This window comes from Oryctolagus cuniculus, chromosome 10, assembly GCF_051225735.1.
Source record: "Oryctolagus cuniculus isolate XC-2025 breed Fujian yellow rabbit chromosome 10, ASM5122573v1, whole genome shotgun sequence".
Lineage (NCBI taxonomy): Eukaryota > Metazoa > Chordata > Mammalia > Lagomorpha > Leporidae > Oryctolagus > Oryctolagus cuniculus.
Window position 1 is genome coordinate 88,729,165 of NC_142876.1, and position 23,791 is coordinate 88,752,955.

The 23,791-nt window shown below is 46.1% G+C and overlaps 1 protein-coding gene across 14 annotated transcripts in view; it reads left to right on the forward strand.

Annotated features, from left to right (window-relative positions):
- Window positions 1-23,791, forward strand: part of CADPS (calcium dependent secretion activator) — a 519,824-nt gene that overhangs the window by 451,937 nt on the left and 44,096 nt on the right. The gene's annotated exons all lie outside the window — the stretch shown is intronic.

Sequence of the window (23,791 nt, forward strand, 5' to 3'; positions counted from 1 at the left end):
GTACGTCTCTGTCCACAGCACACACACACACACTTTTGTGTATGAGTACCGAGAATTTCCATCTTTGGCAAATCACTTCATGTGGGCCATCATCTCCTCCTCTGTAATGTAGAACATTAATTTTGAAAATTGCAAATAGAGACGAGGCGATCAGAGAGGGCTGCAGTTACACTTGTGTGGTCCTCACTGGCGAAGGACTGATGGAAATGGCACCAGGTTTCACCCTTGCCGGTGCTAGGTGAGCACCCCAGCCACCTGTGCCTCTGCCATTTGTGACAGCAGAGTTCTTACTGGCCCTGAGATCCACTGTTTTCCTCTGACAGTGCCACCAGAAAGACAGTCGGTGTAGGACCTTCTGCCTTTGGTTCTTTAAAACAGCCTTGCTGTCTGGGGAATCTCCCATAGAGTAAATGCCGAGAGAGGGCCCAGCAAAGCGTAGTGGGCGGCACATCATTGTTGCGGTCCAACAGAGCCAAGTTCAAATCCCATGATCATTATTAAGCAGCTGTGTGACCTTGAGCAGGTGTCTCACCCTCTCCAAGCCTATTTTCCTACCTGTAAGGAAATGTAAGGTGGACAATGTCTTTGATAAGGAACAAGAAGAGTAAACAAGGTGAAAGCTTAGCATAGCCTTAGCACAGGGTGAGCTTCAAGAAAGGTGACTATCATAACAAAAGACAGCAACTGTAATTATTAAGCGTTGCAAACATACATGCTCACAGTTCATTTCTGCATATACCCTGCATTGGTCTTCCCTTAATCCAGACGGTAGTCTTCCTGGGAATTATAGACAGAAGACTCTGGAAGGTCGCTCTGTATAGCATATGTGCATGCATGTGTCCAGCAGGTTTTGATAGGCAGCTGTGACCTTCCCAACTGTCAGGATTGAACTCAGTCCCAGAAGAGAGATGATCTCAGTCCCTGGAGTTCATTGGCATAGCTGGGGTGGGAAAGAAGGGCGACAGGAATTCCATTGAGTTTTGCTCTGAAGAGCCACCCATAAAAGCAAAGCTGCCTGACGCACTCCCTTGACAAACACAGAAACCGAGGCCCAGAGAGAGGGAGTGATTTGCCTGAGGTCACACAGCAGTGGGCAGAGTGGGGACAGGATCCCAAGTCTCCTATCAGCTTTCCCCCCGCCCGAACACTCTCAAGTGGCTTCCTGGAGAGAGTGGGATTCGGTCGGCAGGTGCATGGCACTAGAAGGCAGATGGACAGATGAGTGGGGAAGGCTCACAAGGAAGGCTCCAGGGCACACAGGTGGGAAATAGTAGACATCGCTTCATGCCTTAGTGAAGTCCTGCAAATGGTGCAAAGAGAACCAAGTGCATTTCTGGAAAATACTCCCCTGAGAGGCACAGGCAACAGTGTGGTCGCTGAACCTGCATTGTGAGCGGCTCTTTTGACTGCATTGGATTTGAACCTGGGAGAACCAGGACGACCCTTGTGCTGCTTAGGGACTGTAATCCACCCACAATTACCAACCTGCAGAGAGGACCAGTGCAAGGTGGCCCCGCGCAGGGATGTTGAGAGCAAGGTACCCAAGAGAGTCTTGCAAGAGGATTAACAACAAAGAGCCTCGTGCGTCCCCCGCAGAAGTTTTCAAGTTGCAATTCCCATCCCTTCCTCTCCCTTTTCTGAGACATTTTGCAGCCTCACAGCCTGCCTAGCAGAGACAGCAGAGTGCAGAACACTTGGGTGCCTGTGGCTGGGCCTGTAACTTCCCTTCTTAGTGACGCTTCTCCCACACACTTGGCCACCCCGAGGCCAAAAGCACCCACTTATCATTTGCAGCCCGTCTTGGCATCTCCTGCCAGGATGCCAGTATTAGAGATGGCAGGAATATCTCCACACATGGAGTCTGAGCTCCTGCCCAGATTTCAAAGGGCCTCCGAAGGCTTTCGTGTTAATTTCCCTGGGAGTGGAGCACAGGTGGAATAGGTGAGCCAGGGCAGCAGGTGTCACAGAATCAGCCGGGGAGCAACGAGAGCAGCAGCCGCGGATTCCTAGGACCCTGGTCAAAGGTAGAAGGAGAGTGTGGCCTCTCTGGCATGATCTCCTTCCCTGCGTTCCCATTTCTAATTCCACACTTCAAGTATTACTGTGCACGTACCACGTGCCCACCTCAGCAGGGCTGCCAAGTACGAGCCGTGTGCTCTGCCCCCCAGAAAGCTGACAAGGACCGACAAATATGCCACCCTTTCCCCCTCTTTCTCCTGCTCGGCGCCTCCTTTCCTGGGTGGGCTTGATTACATGGTCCAAGCCAGACATTTTGGAAAACGTCTGCAGTGGCACAGAGCAGGCAGGAATATTTATTTCTCGTCTCCATCTGCATTGCTTCCTCTCTTGGAGAGGAGTTGGGGGGAGGAGGGAGGCGGAGATGTGGCTTCTTCGTGCCAGCCCAAGAGGCGCCCAAGCACAGCCCCCTCTCCCGGCTCAGCAGCCGCAGCAGCAGTCGCAGCCTGGGATTTATGGAGGCAGGCGCCTTTCGAACTTTTGAAAGATCAGCCCAGTTGGAAGATGCGATTAGCAACTATCCGCCCATTCCCCTTGACTGCAAGATGTGCTTTTGTGGGGGATGCCTGTTTGGAAAGGTCCCTGCCTCGCGGGTAGCCTCGTGCTGTTCTCTTAGGGGGCCAGGAAGCAGAGTAAGCAGGTCTCCAGGTCCTTCTCTCAGAAAGTTAAAGGGCTTTCATCTGTGCTGACAACGATGCTGCTTCCGGAATTCATTCATTCACCCACTCACTCGTTCAGCCAGCAACTATTTTTTAAAGGTTTATTTATTTGAAATGCAGAGTTACATAATGTATAGAGGGGAGAGAGAGAGAGAGATCGTGCAAGATGAGAGGAGAGAAGGAGGGAGGAAAGGAGAAAGAATGAAAGAAAGAGAGAGAGAAAGATTGAGATTGAGAGAGATTGAGAATCTTCCATTCACCAATTCAATCCCCAAATGGCTGCAACAGCCAGGGCTGGGCCAGGTGAAAGCCAAGAGCCTGGACCCCTACTGAGTCTCGCACATATGTGGCAGGGCCCCAAGTACCTGGGCCATCCAACACATCTTGCTTCCCCAGGTGCATTATCAGAGAGTTAATGCAGTCGAGCAACTGGTACTCAAACTGGCACTCATATGGAATGTCAGTGTCACAGATTCCAGCTTAACTGTTGTGCCACAGTGCTGGCACCTGAGTGAGTCTTGAGAGTTAGTGGATATAGCCCCCCCCCCCCAAAAAAAAGCCATCTTGAGTAGGGAAACCTGAGATGGGGAGTTCCGCACTTTATCAAGGAGCTGTGTGATCTGGAAGAAGCAGCCACAGCTTGGGGCTTTGTTTCCTTCACTGCAGTATAACTGTGGTTACATGAAAGGTATTCAGAAGTTGACAGGAAGCTACAGTTCTCAATCCTTAAGCACTTACTAGGCGCCTGGCACAGAGCAAAGTACTTTACACGTGCTTTTCCTGGTGCGTTCCCAGAGCAATCCCATTCTAACAACAAACGATGAAACTCGGGCTCACAGAGGTCAAGCCCCCAGCTCCACCTAAACTGTGGAGCCCAGCAGAGGAATGAAGATGTAGCATAGCTCCACCTGCACCTCAAAACAGGAAAATAATTAGATGCGGTCCTCTGACACCTCTGGAATTCACCCAGGCTCCTCCCTTCCAACAAGTCCTTTTGAAGGAGTCTCCACATGTGGTTGAAGCCACTCAAAGTAATGACACAAAGCTCATTTTAGGGTCATTGAGAGCCCTAAAGCTGCAGTCCATCCATTCCTCTATGCCTCAGGCTACCCTGCTCACCTTGTGTTCCTTATGCCAGCATTCAGTTGTCTTGCCACTTAGAAAACAAAAAAAGTAGACTTCATGCCACTAGAGTCTGTGACGAGGGCTGGAATTGGTTTCATCCAACAGCATCAGCTGTTTAGTGCACAGCTCTTGATGTCCTGCCTTAGAGTGAGACTGTCATCTTGGTCAAAGCCAGAAGCATGCCAAGGGAATTCACTTCTCTCCCCAGAACATTTTGATCAGGAAACACTGTAAATTTTGTAGGAGCATGAGTGTTCCTAAGAGTGTATTAGCGGGCCGGCGCCGCAGCTCACTAGGCTAATCCTCCGCCTTGCAGCGCCGGCACACAGGGTTCTAGTCCCAGTCGGGGCGCTGGATTCTGTCCCGGTTGCCCCTCTTCCAGTCCAGCTCTCTGCTGTGGCCCGGGAGTGCAGTGGAGGATGGCCCAAGTGCTTGTGCCCTGCACCCCATGGGAGACCAGGAGAAGCACCTGGCTCCTGGCTTTGGATCAGCGCAGTGCGCCGGCCGCAGCGCACCAGCCGCGGTGGCCATTGGAGGGTGAACCAACAGCATAAGGAAGACCTTTCTCTCTGTCTCTCTCTCTCTCACTGTCCACTCTGCCTGTCAAAAAAAAAAAAAAAAAAAAGAGTGTATTAGCATCTTCTTTCATACTGTTTACTTTTTGCTTTGGTCTTTGGGACTTCCCAGGCTAGGACAGGCCGCCTTTTACTGCATGACTGGACACTGGGTGATGTTGGCCTGTCCCCGGGAGGTAACATCATCAAATTATCAGCTGCCAACTTCATGTGACTGGAGTCAGTGGGTTTCTACATTTCAGAGTTGAGGTACCTGCCATGGGTAGAAGCACCACCCATAGTGGTAGAAGATCACCATTTATTGAACACATACTATGTGCCAGGCTGTGCTAAGTAATTGACAGGCATTTCACACTTGATCCTCTTAATTACTCCATCCAGTAGGCTCCATTATTATCCCGTCTTACAGATAAGGGATGCTGAATAATTGTCCAAAGTCACAGACCAACTCCCTTATTAGGACCAGAATGTTATTCCCCACAGAAGCATGGAAAGCTGTAAACAAAGTCAGCTGGCAATGTTTCCAGGAACCAACCACTGATGGATATCATTCCTAAAGGGAAGCAGTCATCTATTTTTCACATCTCGCCAACAAAATGGTCTTTAAAATCGCTTATCCATTTGCCAATCTGCAACAGTACCAAAGTAATGGACACTCAAAATTCCCCTACTTCATGCTTCAGTTTTGTTAGTCCTTCATTTGATACATACTTGTTGAGCACCTACTGCATCCTAGACACTGAGGATTTAGCACTGAGTAAAAGTGACAATGCCTTATCCTGGACATTTGCTTGAGGAAAACAGGATCTCAACAAGTACTTTAGAAGCTTGGTGATTATGCAGAGAGGGAGAAGTAGCCACTCTGATGGAGTTGTAGACCAAGAGACCCAACAGCGTCTGGGAGGTCATGGGAGGAAATGACACTTGAGCTGTGATCTAAAGAGTAAGTGAAATTGTGCCTGGGAAAGAAAAGAACTAAGAATATTCCACGGTATCAAGACCTGGAGGAGGAAGGAATTCTGGGAACTGAAAGTTCTCTGTGAGTCAGGGAGAGGCCAGAGCAGAAGGAAGGAATATCAGGGACGGGGTTCAGGAGCTACGCAGATGCCTGATTGTAAAGGGACTTGCCCACGATTGCTTCCCCTGGAAAAGTCGAGAGGGGTCACAGTCAAGCTCTCGTAATTCCCTGTTACAAGCCAGTGCTGGATTTGTGAACTTTTAGTGTGGCAGCTGTCACCCACCTCTAGAAGGTGGCTCAGTGAGCTGCCACTCTCTTCTGATGCACTGTGTTCACATCACCCAACAAAAACACCCTGCCCTAAAAAGTTAGAGAACTGCAGAGCACTGATCTCCCCTGCCTTCTGCTGGTGTCCTTCATTGGCTGCTCTCCAGTGTTTCAGATCGTGGGGTCTGTGACAGATCATTTTATCTGCCTAGTAGGACATCCTCGTCTCCAGTGGATACCTTGAAAATGCAGGTGACAATTAGCATACCTGCCATCCAGCGCAGCCTTTCAGATGTGTCAGAGGAGAAGAAAGAGAAGCCCCCTAAGTTTCTTGTTTCCCTTAATGCTCTTTAGTAGACAGCTGGATGCCATTCAAAGCCAGTCTTTCCTCAGCCTCCGAGGTGCTGAGAGACCAGGTCACCGAAGTGCCAACTATGAAAGAAATACCTAATGAACATGTACGTAACTTCAAACAAGAAATAATTGTTGCGAAACAAGTTACAGAGTCTGCCCTGACCTCCAAACCACATGCAGTAGGAAGCTTATTACCAGAAAATCAGAGAGAGTGGTGACTGTAAAGCCCAAACCACCAGAAATGTGGACAGGCTGCTGACCAGTTCTGAGCCTCAGTGTCTTGGTCTGCAGAATGGGAATACTGATGATTCATTCAGAAAGCCATTAGGATAATTAGAGATGAAGTAAGCAGTAAGTTTTGTGTTGCCCCTGGCGTGTGATTGGAGTTCTAAAGATGGCCACTCTTAGGCTGATCATCAAGTTAAAGCTGTAAGAAGGGGAGAGCACTTGTTCTAGTGGTCAGGAGATCTGTCAGAGGGCCACATCCCTCCCCAGGGTGCCCTGGCTTGGTTCCCAGCTCCAGGTTCTGATTCCAGCTTCCTGCCAGTTCAGACCCTGGGAGGCAGCAGGTAATGGCCCCCATAAGTGGATCCCTGCCGCCCACTTGGGAGACCTCGATTGAGTTCCTAGCTCCCAAAAATGGCTTGGCCTACTTCTGACCATTGCAGGCATTTGGGCAATAAACTAACAGATGGGAGTTCTGTTTATCTTTCTGCCTCTCATATGAAAGAGAAAAAAAAGAAAGGAAAAACCATAAGAAGGTTGAAATAGCCTCAGTACTGTGGGGAGCAACTCGGACTAGACTGTTACTCGAATTAAGACTTATTCTATGCATCTGCTCTCCCACAATATGGCGCTGGGAGAGGAGGAAACAGCTTCTACTCAGCTGCCTCCAGTTCAACCAATAAACAGCAGGACCTGCTCCTGATTGGAGGAGAGCAGCGTACTCGGCGTGTGGGTAGCAGAGTTGGGATTGGTGGAAGAGGACTATAAAGGAGGAGAGAGACAACATGCACCAGGAACATCTAAGGGGAACACCTGAGGAACACCTGAGCAGCCCCCGAGAGCACCGGCCGGCGGTGTGCCGCTCCCCCGCGGAAGTGGGGGAAGTGGCAGGGGGAACCGCCCTTCCACGGAACCAGCAGCAAACCCGGGGAGGGCCGAGCAGACAAAAGAACAGCGCAGGGTCCTGTGTCGTTCCTCCGCGAAGAGGGGGAGCGACATAATGGTGCCGTGACTCGCATATGAAGCCTAGGCAGGGTTTAGTGTCGTTCCTCCATGAAGAGGGGGAGCGACAAGTATGGTGAACCTAACATTTGTCACCTGTTTAGTCTTAGCATAGCAATCATTTCTTCTATAAGCAAACCAAACTCATTTCCATAACACAATCAACCAAGCACTTAGGACTTACTTATTCTTATTTGTGAAAACTTGATTTATCAGTGATATTTTTCATTATGTCTAGAGTATTGTTAGGATTTTGTGTTTTATTTTGAATCTTCAAAAATTGTTCATTCATGCAGGATGTCTAGAATACTTCTTTATTAATCATAATGCAGAGCCCACAGACATTAAATATCCCATTTTCCAAGCATGACCCCTGGACTTAGTTTACTGATCAATAAAATGGGAGTAATAATGAGACCTACACTATGTGTTGGTGTGGTTAGAAATAAATGAGAAATTATTATAGACACAAAATAGGGCAAGCATTTAATATGTATGAGATATTGTTGTTATTAGTGTGATTATGTCACTGAGTACAGAATATTAGAATCAGTTATCGCTCTCCCTTTTTTAAAATAATTTGTTCATTTATTTGAAAGAGTTGCAGAGAAAAAGGAGAGGCAGAGAAAGAGAGATATCTTCCACCCACTGGTGCACTCCCTAGATGGGCTCCGGGTTGAAGCCAGGAGCTTCATCTAGGCCTCCCACATGCATACAGGGGCCCAAGCAGTTGGGCCGTCTTCCACTGCCATCCATGACATTAGCAGGGAGCTGTATTGGAAATAGAGCAGCAGGGACTCCAAAGGATGCCCATGTGGGATGCCAGCATTGCAGGTGGCCCCTTAACCCACTGCACCACCATGCCAGCCCCAGCCACCATGTTGTAAATGACCGCTTAGCTAAAGTACTACACTTGGAATTGCAGAGATAGGACACTCTGTGGAGTGCACCCCAGGGAAGGAACTTTGGAGATGTTTTCTCAGCCAGTGTTTCCAGTGAGGAGCTGGAGTCCATCCTGCTATCCTCCCTCCTGCTGGTGGGAGTCAGTTCTCTGCGTCTCTTCCTTTCTCCACATTTAGTTTGTTATATTGGTAGCCTGAAGCTGACCACGGTGGGGGTGTTTGCGCTGCAGAAACTGGCAAACACTACCAAATAGGGAATTTTTTTTTTTTTTTGAGAACCTTCTGACCAATATACCACCGAGTAGTTCCTAAGCATGGGGCAAATATCACTCAGTACTTGAGATGCTGTAGTGTTAGATATTAGAAAAACTCAGCACTAATAGCAGTCACAGTGTGGGAAGGGCATTCCCTTTCCACTTCTCCTTTCGCCCTTAAAGTAAGGAGAATGCGTCCATCAAATGTTCATGTGTCTTTCACGCTTCTCTTTTTTTTTCTTTTCTTCCTCTCTCTCTTTTTTTTTTTTTTTTTGACAGATTTAGTGAGAGAGAGAGAGAGAAAGGTCTTCCTTCCATTGGTTCACCCCCCAGATGGCCGCTACAGCCGTCGTGCTGCGCCAATCCAAAGCCAGTAGCCAGGTGCTTCCTCCTGGTCTCCCATGCAGGTGCAGGGCCCAAAGACTTGGGCCATCCTCCACTGCCCTCCCGGGCCACAGCAGAGAGCTAGACTGGAAGAGGAGCAACCAGGACAGAATCCGGCGCCCCAGCTGGGACTAGAACCTGGGGTGCTGGTGCCGCAGGCGGAGGATTAGCCAAGTGAGCCACGGCACCAGCCTTTCACACTTCTCTAAAAATCTCAAATTTTCATGTGTAAGAGAAGGAAAAGAGGCAGAGTGTGGTGTAGGGGGAAGGTGTCTCCACCTCAGCATTGTCAGTAGCACCTGAATCTACCTAGAACTTAACAATTTTTTGGTACATTTCTTTTTCACCCTTACTTTGTCTTATTGAGGAAGACACTGATTTTGCACATCTACCAGGGATGTGTTTCCTTTTATAAATAAACATGTATGCCAACTCAAAAAATAACATTAAGTAAATCCAAGAGTAGAACCAATGGCACATGGCTGGTAGCCTGGATCAGGAAAGCAGAAGGACTTGATGGGCAAGTTTGGGAGGTCCTGCAGAACATTCCTAGTCAGTAGCAACAACCCAGCCCCAAGGCCACGTGGGCACCGAGGACACAGCACATGGCCCTGGTCCTCTCCAAGGTTGCAGTCTGTCTGCCTTCTTAGTGTTGAGAGATGTTCAAAAGGCAAAGCAAAACCCAAAAATGCCAGAGGCAGGCAGAGGAGAGGCCCCTACTTAGAATCAACACAGATCAGCCTTCGTGCCTGCTTGGAGATGGTACAAAATTAACACTGGCCAGTTGGCACTTCTCAGTTCCTCCTACAATGAGAGTCTGTCACCTAAAAACACAATATGGACAAGCAGGGCCACAGAGAAGGGAAACCCGCGTCCAGGGACCCTGTTCACATGGCCGCTTTGAGATGCTGGGGTCCTCTTACAAGTCAGGTCGGCCTCCCGGAGCCTCCGTTCCCCGCTGAGTGAATGGCGATAATTACAGTGCCACTGTTGTGAGGTTAATTACTTCTACATTGCTTGGTCTCCTGCCTGACCAAGAGTAAGCATCCGTCCTCTGTTTAGTCTCGGCAGCACTGGAAGGAGGGGGGCTTGGAGACACTCTTGAGCCTTGCAAAAAATCCTCTCTGGGAATGAAGGCTTGGGACAGAGAAGAGGAAAATTGGAAGGAAAAACAGGTCTACTTCAGTGGGGCATCTGTTCGGAAGCCCCAGGAGGGACGAGGAATGAGAACATAGACTTCCTGGATCTAGCGTCGGAGCACAGTACCCTGAGCAACAGGAGTCGAGAACAATTCTCATCATTAATGAGGCAGCGGCTCCTAATCGGTGCATGCAACAGAATGCTTTTGCCTAATAGAGATCATTTCCCTGCCTCTTGCCCAACTCCCCGGCAGTGCCAGCAGCCCTTTGTTTAATGAAAGGTAGAGACTTTGAGTAGTGTGGTGGGGTGGGCTGTAGGAGGCATTATTACCCTCATTACTATGATAATGGTTTAATCACAATCAATATTTATGAACATGCACAGAAGCCACGCAATCACCCAGCAACCCCGCAACTCGGGTTTTTCATGCTGTCGATTAAGGACATTGGAGCTCTCCAATGGTTCTTAGGGCATTTCCAAGCACGCGTGATGATGGTGTAGTTATGCAGGAGTTTATGAGGGCTTATTTGTGGGATATGAATATTGAAATACTTTTTGCTTTGCAAAGCACTTCCATAGTGATTGTCAGGGTTTCACTTTCAGGCCTGGGTAGACTGTCTCATGGGAAAGGGAGGATGATAAAGGGAGGATGATCCTAGGCAGCAAGCAGCTATGGTAAAGAATCTTTTGTAGTAGGAACCTCACTGGGGCTCAAATCTTAGCTTTACCACTTAGCTGTGTGCCTTGGAGAAAGCACCTTAACCTCCCTGAACCCAGTTTTTTCCTTTAGAAAGTGAGGCAAAAATTTCTCCCGAGAATTAAGTGAGATGGCGTAATGTAGGCATTCAATCATTGGTAAATAAATCCATGTTTTTATACATGTCTCTGTATGAGTTATTAGCTATTTCACTTTTATTGATGAGAAAACTGAGCAATTGTTTTTCCCAAGGTCACATACCCAGTAATTGAAAAAGCAGGTGTAAGAGACAGAACTTCACCAATATTCTCTTTTTTGCTCTTGGCAATTTTTTCACCACCAGTTCCAATTATAGGCAACTTATTTTTAAACATTTCAATGTTTAACTCTTTTCTCTCAAATGTGATCTCAATTTTGAAAACTGGCGATCATTTTTCTGAGCTATGGACATCTGGCGAATGACTCAGTAGGAAATTTTGGTGTCACAGCTCCTACATCTGTAAAAACGACATTTATAAACTCTGACCTTCCTAAAACACAGAGGGAAGATGGACAAGGCTCCATGGAGTGTTTAGCTCAGAGCTTACCTGGACCTAGCTCTGCACCACTGGCCAGCATGCCCTTGATCTTGGCAGGCAATGAAGGCATTTCGGGCTCTCTGGTGACAGTGTGCTGGGAACATACTTTCAGGCTTGTGTTTTTCTCTCGTCCTCAGAAAGTGCTGGAAGGGGCTCTAACTGTCATTGTCACTTGGCCTCAAGCAGGAGCCACTGAGGTTTGCTCAATTGCTCACCCGCACACACAGTCCTAGTACATCCACCCACTCGTACATTCTGTCGCACCCAAGCAGTCGGTCCCTCAGTTGGCACTTAGAATTTATTCATCTTCCCAAGATGCACATAGAGCATCTAGATTATGTGCTGGGCGGGGTGAGGGGTGGGGGCGGCAGGTGGGGGAGGGGCTCCTTAAGGTTTTGCTTTGTTTTTTTTTTGAGGGTGTATCTCTAAACCATGGTTTCACCAACCTAAGTCCTTGAGGAAATCACCCTGGGAAAAAATACTTTCTTCCCACAAAATGCCTTTCTCCCCAGAGCCTTGAAAATTCCATCATATATTTCATTCTTTTTTTTAACAGTTTTTTTTTAACAGAAGTAATACAAAGCTAAAAGATGAAACACTACAGAAACACTCATAACTTTTTATAAAGTAACTGTTCTCTGTCCTACCCCTTTCAACCTTCAATCCCTTCCCTCAGTAGGGACACTTTAAGCAAATTTTATTCCCTTTATTCCCTTAGCTCTAAGTACTTTTTTTACATTGCTGTTTCTTTCTTTTAAAAAGAAAAGATTTATTTATTTGAAAGTCAGAGTTACAGAAAGAGAGAAGGAGAGGCAGAGAGAGAGAGGTCTTTTATCCACTGGTTCACTCTCCAATTGGCCACAATGGCCGGAGCTGCGCCGATCTGAAGCCAGGAGACAAGAGCTTCCTCCAGGTCTTCCCTTGCAGGTGCAGTGTGACCCAAGGACTTGGGCCATCTTCTACTGCTCTCCCAGGCCATAGCAGAGAGCTGGATAGGAAGTGGAGCAGCTGGGACTCAACCCAGTGCTCATATGGGATGCCACTGCAGGTGGCGGCTTTACCTGCTACACCACAGCGCCGGTCCAGTCATTGCTGTTTCTTGATTGGTCAGCCCCACCGTAATTAATAGAATTGTCGCTCATTTTCCCATTTGCCACCTCCTTCTTCACCTCTACCCTCCTCGTGCTACCATTTTATCGTGTTGTTGCTTCTTTCTTAGTACCTTTAGAACTTGAAATTATGCCCACCCACCTTTATTTTTTGTTGTACCCACAGGAGATTCTTGGCACCGATAGCCTTTCCAATTCCATGTTTCTTCCTCCAAATAATTTCATCTTCTAACAGGGGAGTTGAACCATGTACCTTTTCATTCCTATCATTCAAAAACATAGTAGCCTGTGTTGATGAATATCTGGAGTCTAGACCAGCACTTTTCTAGAACTTTCTGCAGTGATGAAAATAGCGTAGATCTGAGCTGTCTGGAACAGTAGCCACTAGGTACAGTGACTCTGAAGCCATTGACCTGTAGCTAGCAAAAGAAAAAGAATTAATCTTTCACTGTATTTTAAAAATTCACTCAAATGTTGTGGGGAGCAACTGAGACTAGACTAAGTTACTGGAATTAAGACTTATTCTATGCATCTGCTCTCCCACAATATGGCGCTGAGAGCCCAAACAACCTCTACACAGCTGCCTCTCGCCAGTTTGATAAGCTGCAGGAGCTGATCCTGCTCCTGATTGGAGGAGAGCAGCGTGCTCGGCGTGTGGGTAGCAGAGTTGGGATTGGTGGAAGAGGACTATAAAGGAGGAGAGAGACAACATGCACCGGGGAACACCTGAAGGAACACCTGAGCAGCCCCCGAGAGAGCCGGCCGGCGGTGTGCCGCTCCTCCGCGGAAGTGGGGAAAGTGGCAGGGGGAGCCGCCCCTCCACGGAGGTGGAGGGGTCGGCAGCCAACCCGGGAAGGACCAGCAGCAAACCCGGGAAGGGCCGAGCAGACAAAAGAACAGTGCAGGGTCCTGTGTCGTTCCTCCGCGAATGGGGGAGTGACAAATGTGAATAGCCACGTGTAGCTGTTAGGGAGAACAGGGTCAGACCAACCTTAATGCAGAAGTTCGGTTAACTAGAACAGTCTGGTTTTCCCAGCACAAATGATAAAAAGAGTTGACACGTCATTCTTACTATGCCCCATGACTGTTCTAAGAACTCAGTAAATAAATCAACAACCTTATGAAGAATTCCGTTTTTGCCGTTTTACAAATGAGGAAAAGGAGGCATGGAAAGATTGAGTAACTTGTCTAGTAACTGGTAAAACTTGAATTCAGCCCCTAGGCATTCAGGTCCAGAGACTCACTTTTGCCTCTAATCCCTATTAGAAATCTCATATCCATTTTCAGATACTTCCAACCTACAGAGAGATACTGTAGGCATAGATTCTCCCCTGTTCTTGCCCTGGGCGGTGCTTATCACAGAGGCTGTGTACATCTGGATGTCATACTTGCCCACTCCATTTTCACCATAAAGGATAGCATGGAGCAAAGATACAGGCAAATGCAGGGATTCTGGGAAAATTAGCAGAGGGGCTTTAATGGTCAGAAATGGAAAGGTTGCTGCTTTGGACAGGCAAGTCTCACTGCAGTAGGACAACAGCCAGCGTGTCCCCCAGAGCTTGCTGTGTGCCTGTATTCTGCTTTATTGCATCATCTTCATCAATCCCCATAACAGCCCAAAAGGTACAGATGAGGAGCCTGCAGTGAGAGGGTTGCTAAGAATAGTAAATGAGGTGGCTCACGAGAAGCCCCTACATCAGTGCCGGGCAGTGGGTAGATGCTCCACACATGCTGCTTCTTGGTAATCCTTTCATCTCTTTGCCAAGTCTCCCCATGGGTCCGTGCTACATTGTCTGGTACCCATGGAAAGAGTTTTATTTATCTCTATTTTTTTTGTTCTTTCCCTGTCACTATAGTTTTTCCTGGAGCCTCATTATTTCCAGAACTCTTATTAATATTAAAATATTAATAGCCTTCTTTTTTCTGCTAGAGTATTTATAACCTTTCCAAGGTGTGGGTACTGTCTCCAATTGTACATTCACCCTAGAACCTGCGGTGTCCACCACATGAGAATCACGGACCTTTTTTTAATTTGGAAGGAATCTAAGGAGAAAACAATTAACCTGGCCCCTGTTATAATAGAGAAGGAAGTGAGGCCAATGGGATAGGCAGCTAGCCAAAGTCAATCAGCTGGTTAATGGTCAAAATAGAATTAGAAATTCACATTTTCTGATTCTTTCCCCACACCCCACTGTCTCCCACTTCAGTCATTTCCTAATCCAGAAGTGAGACAACCTCTCCTGCAAAGGTCCAGAGAGTAAATATTTTTGACTTTGTAAGCTGTATGTCACAGTTGCTTACACCACAAAAGCGTCATGGCCAGTAGGTCAACAGACATGACTGTATTCCAATAAAACTTTATTTGGGGGCGCTGACATGTCAATGTCATGCAAGTTTCACATGTCAGGAAACAGTCTTATTTTGATTCTTCTTTCAACCATTCAAAGACCATTCTTAGCTCATGGTTTGTATAAAACTGGACAACCAAATGGATTTGACTCACAGGCTGTAGTCTGCTGACCCTGCCTCTTGTCTATAAACTGATGAGATGTACTTGGAGCAGTCAACTCCTAGCTAACTATGAATGAACTAAGCCCTAGTAATAATATCAGCTAGTGTTTGTTGAGCTCTTACTGTGGTCCAGGCTCTGTGTTGAGTACTGTGTGCTCACAGTACTCACACTCTGTTAAGCCTCACAAGAATTCTCAGAATATTTTTGTTATTCTCCTTTTACAGAGATAATGATAGAAATTATGAGGGCTTAACTGATTTTTTTCTGTAGCCAGGAGACCTAGGAACACCCAAATCCTGCTGTAGACCATTAGCAACCTCCTCACGACATCCTCCAGGGAAATATGTGCAATGGAGAGAATAGGGGTAATCTGACACATAGTGACCCCTTTTTGAAAGTCTTTGTTATCTATTGCTGCATAACAGCAATTCCAAAATTAGTGGCTTAAAGCATTCGTTTCATTTTGCTGACAACTGGAAATTGGAAAGAGCTGAGCCAGGAACTTCCTTGGCTCCATGTGGCATTCAGTGAGTTCCCTCAATGGACTGCACTCAAGTAGGTGGCTGAGCTAGACAGAGACTGATGTCTGATACCTTGGTGTTTCTCCATGTGGCTTCCATCTCTCCTATGGAGTCTCATCCTTCTGGGCTTCTCCCTGTGGATTGAGTTTCTGGCAGCATGGTAGGCTTAGGGTAGTGACAATTAAGTAGCCAGCTTTTGAGTGTAAGGAAGTGAAAGCTGCTGACCCTTTTCAAGACTGGGCTCAAAACTGGCCTGGCATCACTTCCATCGTATTCTGTTAATCAGAGAAGTCACAAGCTAGCCCAAACTCAAGGGTGATGGAAGAATAGACTCCACTTACTAAGAGGACATAGCATGTACATGCAGGGAGCAAAAGAATGCAGAAGAAGCATCTCTGAATGCAGGCTGTCACATTGTGAACTGGGCTTCCAGTCTACATTCTGTCACAGAGAACACGGATGCTACCCTGGTCTCCAGATTTCTAAGAGGTTATACTTGGGGCTGGCATTGTGGCATACTGAGTAAAACTACCGCTTGCAACACTGGCACCCACTATGAGCATGGGTTTGACTCCTGGCTGCTTGTGATCCAGCTCACTGCTAATGCACCTGGGAAAGCAGCAGAAGATGGCTCAAGTGCTTGGGCTCCTGCACCCATGTGTGAGACCTGGATGAAGCTCCTGGCTCCTGGCTTTGGACTGGCCCACCCCTGGCCATTGTAGCCTTTTGGGGAGTGAACCAGTAGATCGAAGATCAATCAAAATCAATCTCTCTCTCTCTCTCTCTCTCTCTCTCTCTCTCTATATATATATATATATATATATATATATATAATAACTCTGCATTTCAAATAAATAAGTAAATCTAGAAAAGAGAGAGAGAAAGAGTTTGGGCAAAAAGAGCCAGGAAAGACAGAAGGCAAAGAAAGAGGACCTGTATCATTTGTATCATGCTGACAAATAAGAAGGGAAGTAGGATGTCCGGGCCTTTGGCTGCAGAATGCATCCCAGGCTGTCCTCTGAAGCATTCTAATCATGAGACAGAAGCATCACACCAATTGTGACCCCACCCACTAGCAACCACAGCCCAGCCACCACCCTGAAACCTGAGCAATCAAATTAGCCCTTTTGGAAGTTAGGGGTAGGGATGGGGGAGAGGGAGTATACAAGTAATAGTCAACGCTAATTGGATCCATACTGTGTACGTGGTCCTATGCAAAGACTTTTACATGTACCAACTACTGTAATCCTTTACATGCATCAAGGACTTCATATAGGCCGCTTGCTTAGAATAGTATCCTGTGCATGGGAAACCCTTAAGACAACTGTTAGTTTTTTAAATTAGAAATTCATAGAACCACCCTATGAGGAGGTACTTGTGTTACCATCAGTATCTCCGTGTTCTGTGAGGGAAGCTAGAGAGAGTCATCACCTGGCCCACACAGAACCAGCTGCCTGCCCATGCACCTGACTCTTGACTCCAACTCTTACCTCCTCCACTGTACTACCCAGAGTGTGTAAGAACGACACACTCTTCTCAGAGAGGCAATAAATACCAATTCCTTTTAAATTGATAGTGCCTACTTGCACTTTGCATAGTTGTCCTTTAAGAGTGCCATTGCACAAACATCACCCCCAGGAACCTCTGAGAACCTCTACCTGTGCCCTGACTTAAGAGCACCATCCTCTGCAGTTCATTTAAGCAACACGTTTTTATTGAGCCACTAGTAGATACCAGACACTGTAGACACCAATTAAAGAAACATAAGCTCATATTCCTCATATGGCCTGCTTTCTAGATGTCAGGATGACACGTAATTAATAATGGAACTAATAAGAGATAAAATTATTTTAGGGATGGTGGTGCCACAGGGTAGTAGTTTTACATACTGAGTGGTCTTGTCTCCTACACACGCATGTGCACACACCCATGCACACATGCACCCCTAAGGCCACCTGAGTTAGGAAAGTGGAGGAAGAAGCAGAGTAGCATCCTTAGCCTTGCAGCAGAAATTTCTAAGGCCAAACACTGAAGGAAACGCTGCCCTTTGAAATTGTGGTACGCTCTGCTATTTGCAGGCGAGGGCAGGAGAGCCCTTGCAAGGTCAGACAGGTGGGGTGGAGTCAGCGTGTGCAGAGAATAAATCATTTCCTGGGTTTTTTCTTTTTTTTACCAGACTGTGAGGAGAAAGGAAAGCCCAGGCAGTCACTAATGCAGTGGTATCTGTTCAGACTTCTTTTTTCCTTCCACCTTTGAGTCTTACCCACCAGATTTCTGTTTGCAAAAAGGGCCTAATCCACTTTTTTTTTGTCTGTGCATTGATTTAATAGTATCAAACCCTGAGGTCCTCGTGGTCTGCACCTGGGTTGCTTTTTTCCCTAATGAAGCAAGAGAAGTGGTTTAAGCCCCTGCCGCGCTCCCTATCAAAGCTACACAATGATTAACTCAGGTCCCCTTATTAGGACCAGGCAGAAGAAAATCCCTTAGTCATCAGCATTGTGAAAATCCCAGAATGGTGAATGTTCAATGAAAAGATTACCTTGGGCACCTGAAAAATAATGGAAGAGCTCAATAGAGAAACCATTAAGCCTGTCTACACACGCTAAGTCAGGTGGAGGGGCGAGGTAATTAGCTGGGACATTCAGGGCCGGAGAAACCATTTTGGACCTTCTGCCCTGACTGAGTCAGCGTGGATAATTATTCAAATCCCTCATCCACTGTTCCTGCAGAAACCATTTTAGGTTGTGTCTACACACATACACACGTGCACACACACACATGACTTAAATATGACAGGTCAATAATAGTGGCTCCATAGATTTTTGTAAAAGCTGAATAATAGGCCACTTAGAGCATGGGAAGTCCCAAGCTGTAACTTAGCTCTGTGACTTCAAGCCAAGTTGCTTCATCTCTCTTAGTCTCAATTTCTTCAGCTATAAAATGGGATCATTAATAGAATCTCTCTCAAAAGGTGGTTGGGAAGGTAACCCATTGCCAGACAAGTAAGCTCACAAGAAGGATTACTTGTTGTTACTGGTTGTTGGTTAGAGTGACTCACTGATTGCTTGGAGAGACTGTGCCTTTAGGCATCAGCTGAGAGGGAAGGCAGGAAGCATGAGACAGAGGCCTTCAGCCTCCAGCCCCTGGTGTGGTACCTGCACTGTAGGAAGTGTTCACTGTTTCAGCCATGTGACAACATGAACACGTTCCCTACCCTAGCCCATCAGTCATTTCTTGACATTCATCCGATTCTGTGTTCTGGAACTACATTCCTTCTACATGGGAGCTCCTTGATGAACTACATGAAGATTGTATCTTTCTCTCCATTAGCCCTTCCTTTTCCAGGCAAGATGCCTTCTCTTTTACTTCCCTTGTAGAATATTCTTCTTGACATCTCTTTGTTCTGCTCATCAGTATCATTCCTAAAGTTCAAAGGCCAGAGCCAAAAATGATACACCACATGTCTCTACATAAAAACAGAACCAAATTTACCCTGAGTTCTTTTTTCGTGTTACTGTGGAATGGGAGGAAGATCAGTACAATGCAACCTTTGTCAGACAAAAACTCAAACTCAGTGAAATAAAGGCTGGTGTATATAGGAGAGAGGATGGGTTTCATTCATGATAGAATGTGCCCCATCTTTACAAACTGACTTGAAGAGAGTGGATTGACAGGTTCTATTCTCCAGATGGGAACTGCATGGTAGTGATTAGTGGCAGAGTATGCACATACAAAGATTGATCAGTTTCACCGTAGCAAAGAATAGCTATTGACTGCCAAGCATCAACTTTACAGAGCCAAGGAGGAAATTTCTAGTGGAGAAGAGTTCTTTTGCCCACACCTGCTGTGACCACTGATGCTTGGATTTGTTGCAGTGTTATACCAGCATGGAGGGACTAGGAGTTCTAAAGGAGAAATTTAGTCTTAGACGGTCGTGAGGGAATACTGGCTTCTCTGCCTCTGGATGAGATCTTTGGCAAATAAATTTCTTAAATTCTATGGGTTTTAGTTTTCTGCACTGTAAGTGGATATGATTAATAGCCTTCATGTCACAGGGTGGCTTAAAGTAGGAGATATTAATATACATGTTTTTACAAAATAAAAAATATCTAAATGTTACATGAGTGCCAGTGTTGCGGCACAGTGGATTAAATTACCACTTGGGATGCTAGAATCCCAAATTGAAAGACTTCTTCAAGTTCAAGCTGCTCCAATGACAGAGATTCCTGCTAAAGTACCACAAAAGTGGCAGAGGATGGCCCATGTACTTTGGCGCCACCCACCCTGGGAGACCAGGATGGAGTTTCTGCTTACTGGCTTCAGACTGGCCCAGACCTGGCTATTGCTGCCATTTGGGGAGTGAACCAGCAAGTGAAAGATATCTCTATCTTTTCCCATCTCTCTTTCTTGCTCTGCATTTCAAAGAAATATTTTCAAAATACATAAATAAATTTTCTAACTGTGTTAATGTATTTAGTTTTTTCATGAAATAGTACATTTAGGATATCACTTTAATATTTTAAATATATTAAAAGCCATATGGGATAGCTTCAGGTACTGAAAAGGGTATACAATAGCATATTCATAGCTACCATTCATTTTATTTATTTATTTTTAACTTTTATTTAGTAAATATACATTTCCAAAGTACAGCTTATGGATTACAATGGCTTCCCCCCCATAACTTCCCTCCCACCCACAACCCTCCCAATTCCCGCTCCCTCTCCCATTCCATTCACATCAAGATTCATTTTCAATTATCTTTATATACAGAAGATCAATTTGGTATATATTAAGTAAAGATTTCAACAGTTTGCACCCACACAGAACATAAAGTGTAAAATACTGTTTGAGTACTAGTTATAGCATTAATTCACATTGAACAACACATGAAGGACGGAGATCCTACATGAGGAGTAAGTGCACAGTGACTCCTGTTGTTGACTTAACAATGTGACACTCTTGTTTATGGCGTCAGTAATCTCCCTAGGCTCTTGTCATGAGTTGCCAAGGCTATGGAAGCCTTTTGAGTTCGCGGGCATCAATCTTATTTAGACAAGGTCATAGTCAAAGTGGAAGTTCACTCCTCCCTTCAGAGAAAGGTACCTCATTCTTTGATGGCCTGTTCATTCTACTGGGATATCACTCACAGAGATCTTTCATTTAGGTGTTTGTTTGTTTGTTTTTTGCCAGAGTGTCTTGGCTTTCCATGCCTAAAATACTCTCATGGGCTCTTCAGCCAGATCTGGATGCCTTAAGGGCTGATTCTGAGGCCAGAGTGCTATTTAGGACATCTGCCATTCTATGGGTCTGCTGTGTATCCCGCTTCCCATGTTGGATCGTTCTCTCCCTTTTTTGTTCTATCAGTTAGTATTAGCAGACACTAGTCTTGTTTATGTGATCCCTTTGACTCTTAGACCTATCAGTATGATCAATTGTGAACTGAAATTGATTACTTGGACTAGTGAGATGGCATTGGTACATGCCACCTTGATGGGACTGAATTGGAATCCCCTGGCACGTTTCTAACTCTACCATTTGGACCAAGTCAGCTTGAGCATGTCTCAAATTGTACATCTCCTCGGCCCTTGTCCTGACTGTTGATGTACAACTTAATACTTTATCCCTTTTAGTATTTTTTGTTCTACTCAATACTATTGGTTGAACTCTGTAATTAACACACAATTATTCTTAGATGTTTAAATTTAACTGGAAAGTGATCTCTGTTAAATATAAGAGTGGGAATAAGAGAGGGAGGAGATGTACATAAATTAATTTTATATATACTTGTTATTTGTGGAGACATGAAAAAAAGCAAGTCCCCTTCTTTACTGAACTGATTTTTAGAGCAGGAATGGAGAAGAAAGATTTCAGGTTGGGAATCAGTTAACAGAAATGGTAATCGTGCAAACTATGGAAAGCCTTTGTCAGGTCTGTTCCAGGGCCAAGCAGGCAGTCAGCTTTCTGTCCAACCTTGCTGGTTTTCACATTAACCAATGCCATCATTTCTCAATCTGGTCTTCTGCCTGCCTACTTCTCAATTATCTGGAAGTCAAAACTACTCACTAGCACATCCTGTCATGCTCTTTCTCCTTCCCTTTACAAATTTTCAAGTTCTGTCTCTTTTTTCTTTTCTTTAAAGTTTTGTTTTATTGATTTGAAAGGCAGAGTTACAGAGAGATAGAAATAGAGATGATGGAGATGGAGATGATAGAGACAGAGACAGAGATAGAGATAGAGATAGAGATAGACAATGAGATAGACCTTCTGCATGCTGTCTCCAAATGGCCACAATGGCCAGGGCTGGGCCAGATGGTGCCAACAGTCTATAACTGCATCCAGATCTCCTACATGCTAGCAGGGGTCCAAGTACTTGGGCTGTCTTCTCCTGCTTTCCCAGGCACATTAACAGGAAGCCAGTTTGAAAGTGAAGCACGCGGGATCAAAACTCATGCTCTGACAAGGGATGCTGGTGTCACAGGCAGTGGCTTAACCTACTGTGCCACAACACTGGCCCCTCAAGTTCCATTTCTAAGCCAGGTTCCAGGAGAGTCAACAGATTGACAGCTTTGCCCTCATGACAGTCTGTGGGAGGCAAACATCTCACAAAGTATCACCGAGTTGCAGTTGCATTCAGTGCTGCAAAGGGGAGAATCTGTGACAGGAGATTCCAGGAATCCTCTTAGACGCTGGCAATGATGCCAGAAGATAGAAAATGACATCCTCTCAATCACTAATCACTACTCAAGCCAAGGGCCAGAGGGAGACTACCTGAGGTGAGAACAGACATCCTAACTGCCTGGTGTGCAGTGCAGTCTTCATAGCTTCCCCTACAACAGGAAACCCTCTCTGCCCACCAGTGTATTCTGTTCAGTACCTAGAGGCACATGTGTGACCTGAGTCAGAAAGAAGCACATAGAACAGCAAGCATATTCGCATACGGTTTTCTCCTCAATACCACCTGTTTGGTAACTTTTCACAGTACCCAGAGCTCACCCGGATTTGTTGCTTAACTGATGATTTGCTCCATGTTACCACATCCAAACTTCATGTTCATTCACCCCGACATCAACCACTGAAATGGGTTCTGTTGGGGTCTCCACTTTGCAGATGAGACAGCTGAGGCTTAGAGAGAGGGAATGACTTGCTGAAGTTCCCATGGCTTGTACGTGATAGAGCTGGTATTCAAAACCCGGGTCTGACTCTACACTCTGTGCTTGGATTTTACATGGTGCTACTACATTCCCACCCAGAAAACTGATAGTAATTTTTTTTTGACAGGCAGAGTGGACAGTGAGAGAGACAGAGAGAAAGGTCTTCCTTTGCCGTTGGTTCACCCTCCAATGGCCGCAGCAGCCAGCGCGCTGAAGCCGGCACACCACGCTGTTCCGATGGCAGGAGCCAGGTGCTTCTCCTGGTCTCCCATGCGGTGCAGGGCCCAAGCACTTGGGCCATCCTCCACTGCACTCCCTGGCCACAGCAGAGAGCTGGCCTGGAAGAGGGGCAACCGGGACTAGAACCCGGTGTGCCGGCGCCGCAAAGTGCAGGATTAGCCTAGTGAGCCGTGGCGCCGGCCTCTCATAGTAAATTTTATAATTGCTATGTGCCCTTCCTGTCAGGTTTTTTGCACCAAAAACAAGTAAGCATAACAGCATCCTTGGGACAGCGTTGAAAGGCTCTGTACTCCCACCAACAGGCATCCATCTTCCTTTGAAGATTGAGGGAACCCACCCAACATATCCCTTCCTTTTTAAGTTCCAAGTTGATGAACACCAAGAACTGAGGGATTCCATTAGGTCAACCTGCAGCTAGTTCACACAGAGACCTAAGTACAAGAAGTGTCAGGAGGGGGTGGGTGTCGTAGAGCAGAAAGTAAAGCTGCTGCTTGGGACACCCACATCCCCTATCAGAGTGCTGGTTCCACTCCTGGCTACTCTGCTTCTGATCCAACTCCCTGGTAATGTGTCCTGGGAAGGCAGCAGATGATGGCTCAAGAGCTGGGGCCCCTGCCACCAATGTGGAAGACCTGGATGGCTCAGCCTTGGCCATTGTAGACATTTGGGGAGTGAACCAACAAATGGAAGACTCTCTCTCCTTCATTCTCTCTCTGCCTTTCAAGTATATGAAAATAAATAAGCATTTTTTTTTAAATTTCAGTGGTCTTAGGCTTTTCTAGAATCGCGAACCCTCCACTAAGCAGCCTGGGCTTAGCTAGAGTCACTTGTCTCCATTCTAAAACAGAAAAGAAGGCGCTAAGCTCCTATCCTTGTAGTAGAATATGAATGAGTAAGACTATACTCTCACATTCTCTGTCTCTCTCTCTCTCACACACACACACACAAAGCAGTGGCTGTGGCTAGAAAAAAAATAGCAGACAGATTTTCTTTTTTAGTACCTTTTTGTTTTTCATGGCCATGCCCATGTGCCAGCATATTGTTTTAACTCTGATGGTGATACAGTATTGAGCTGTGAACAATGCAACATTAAACACAGCCTCACGTTCATCCTCTTTT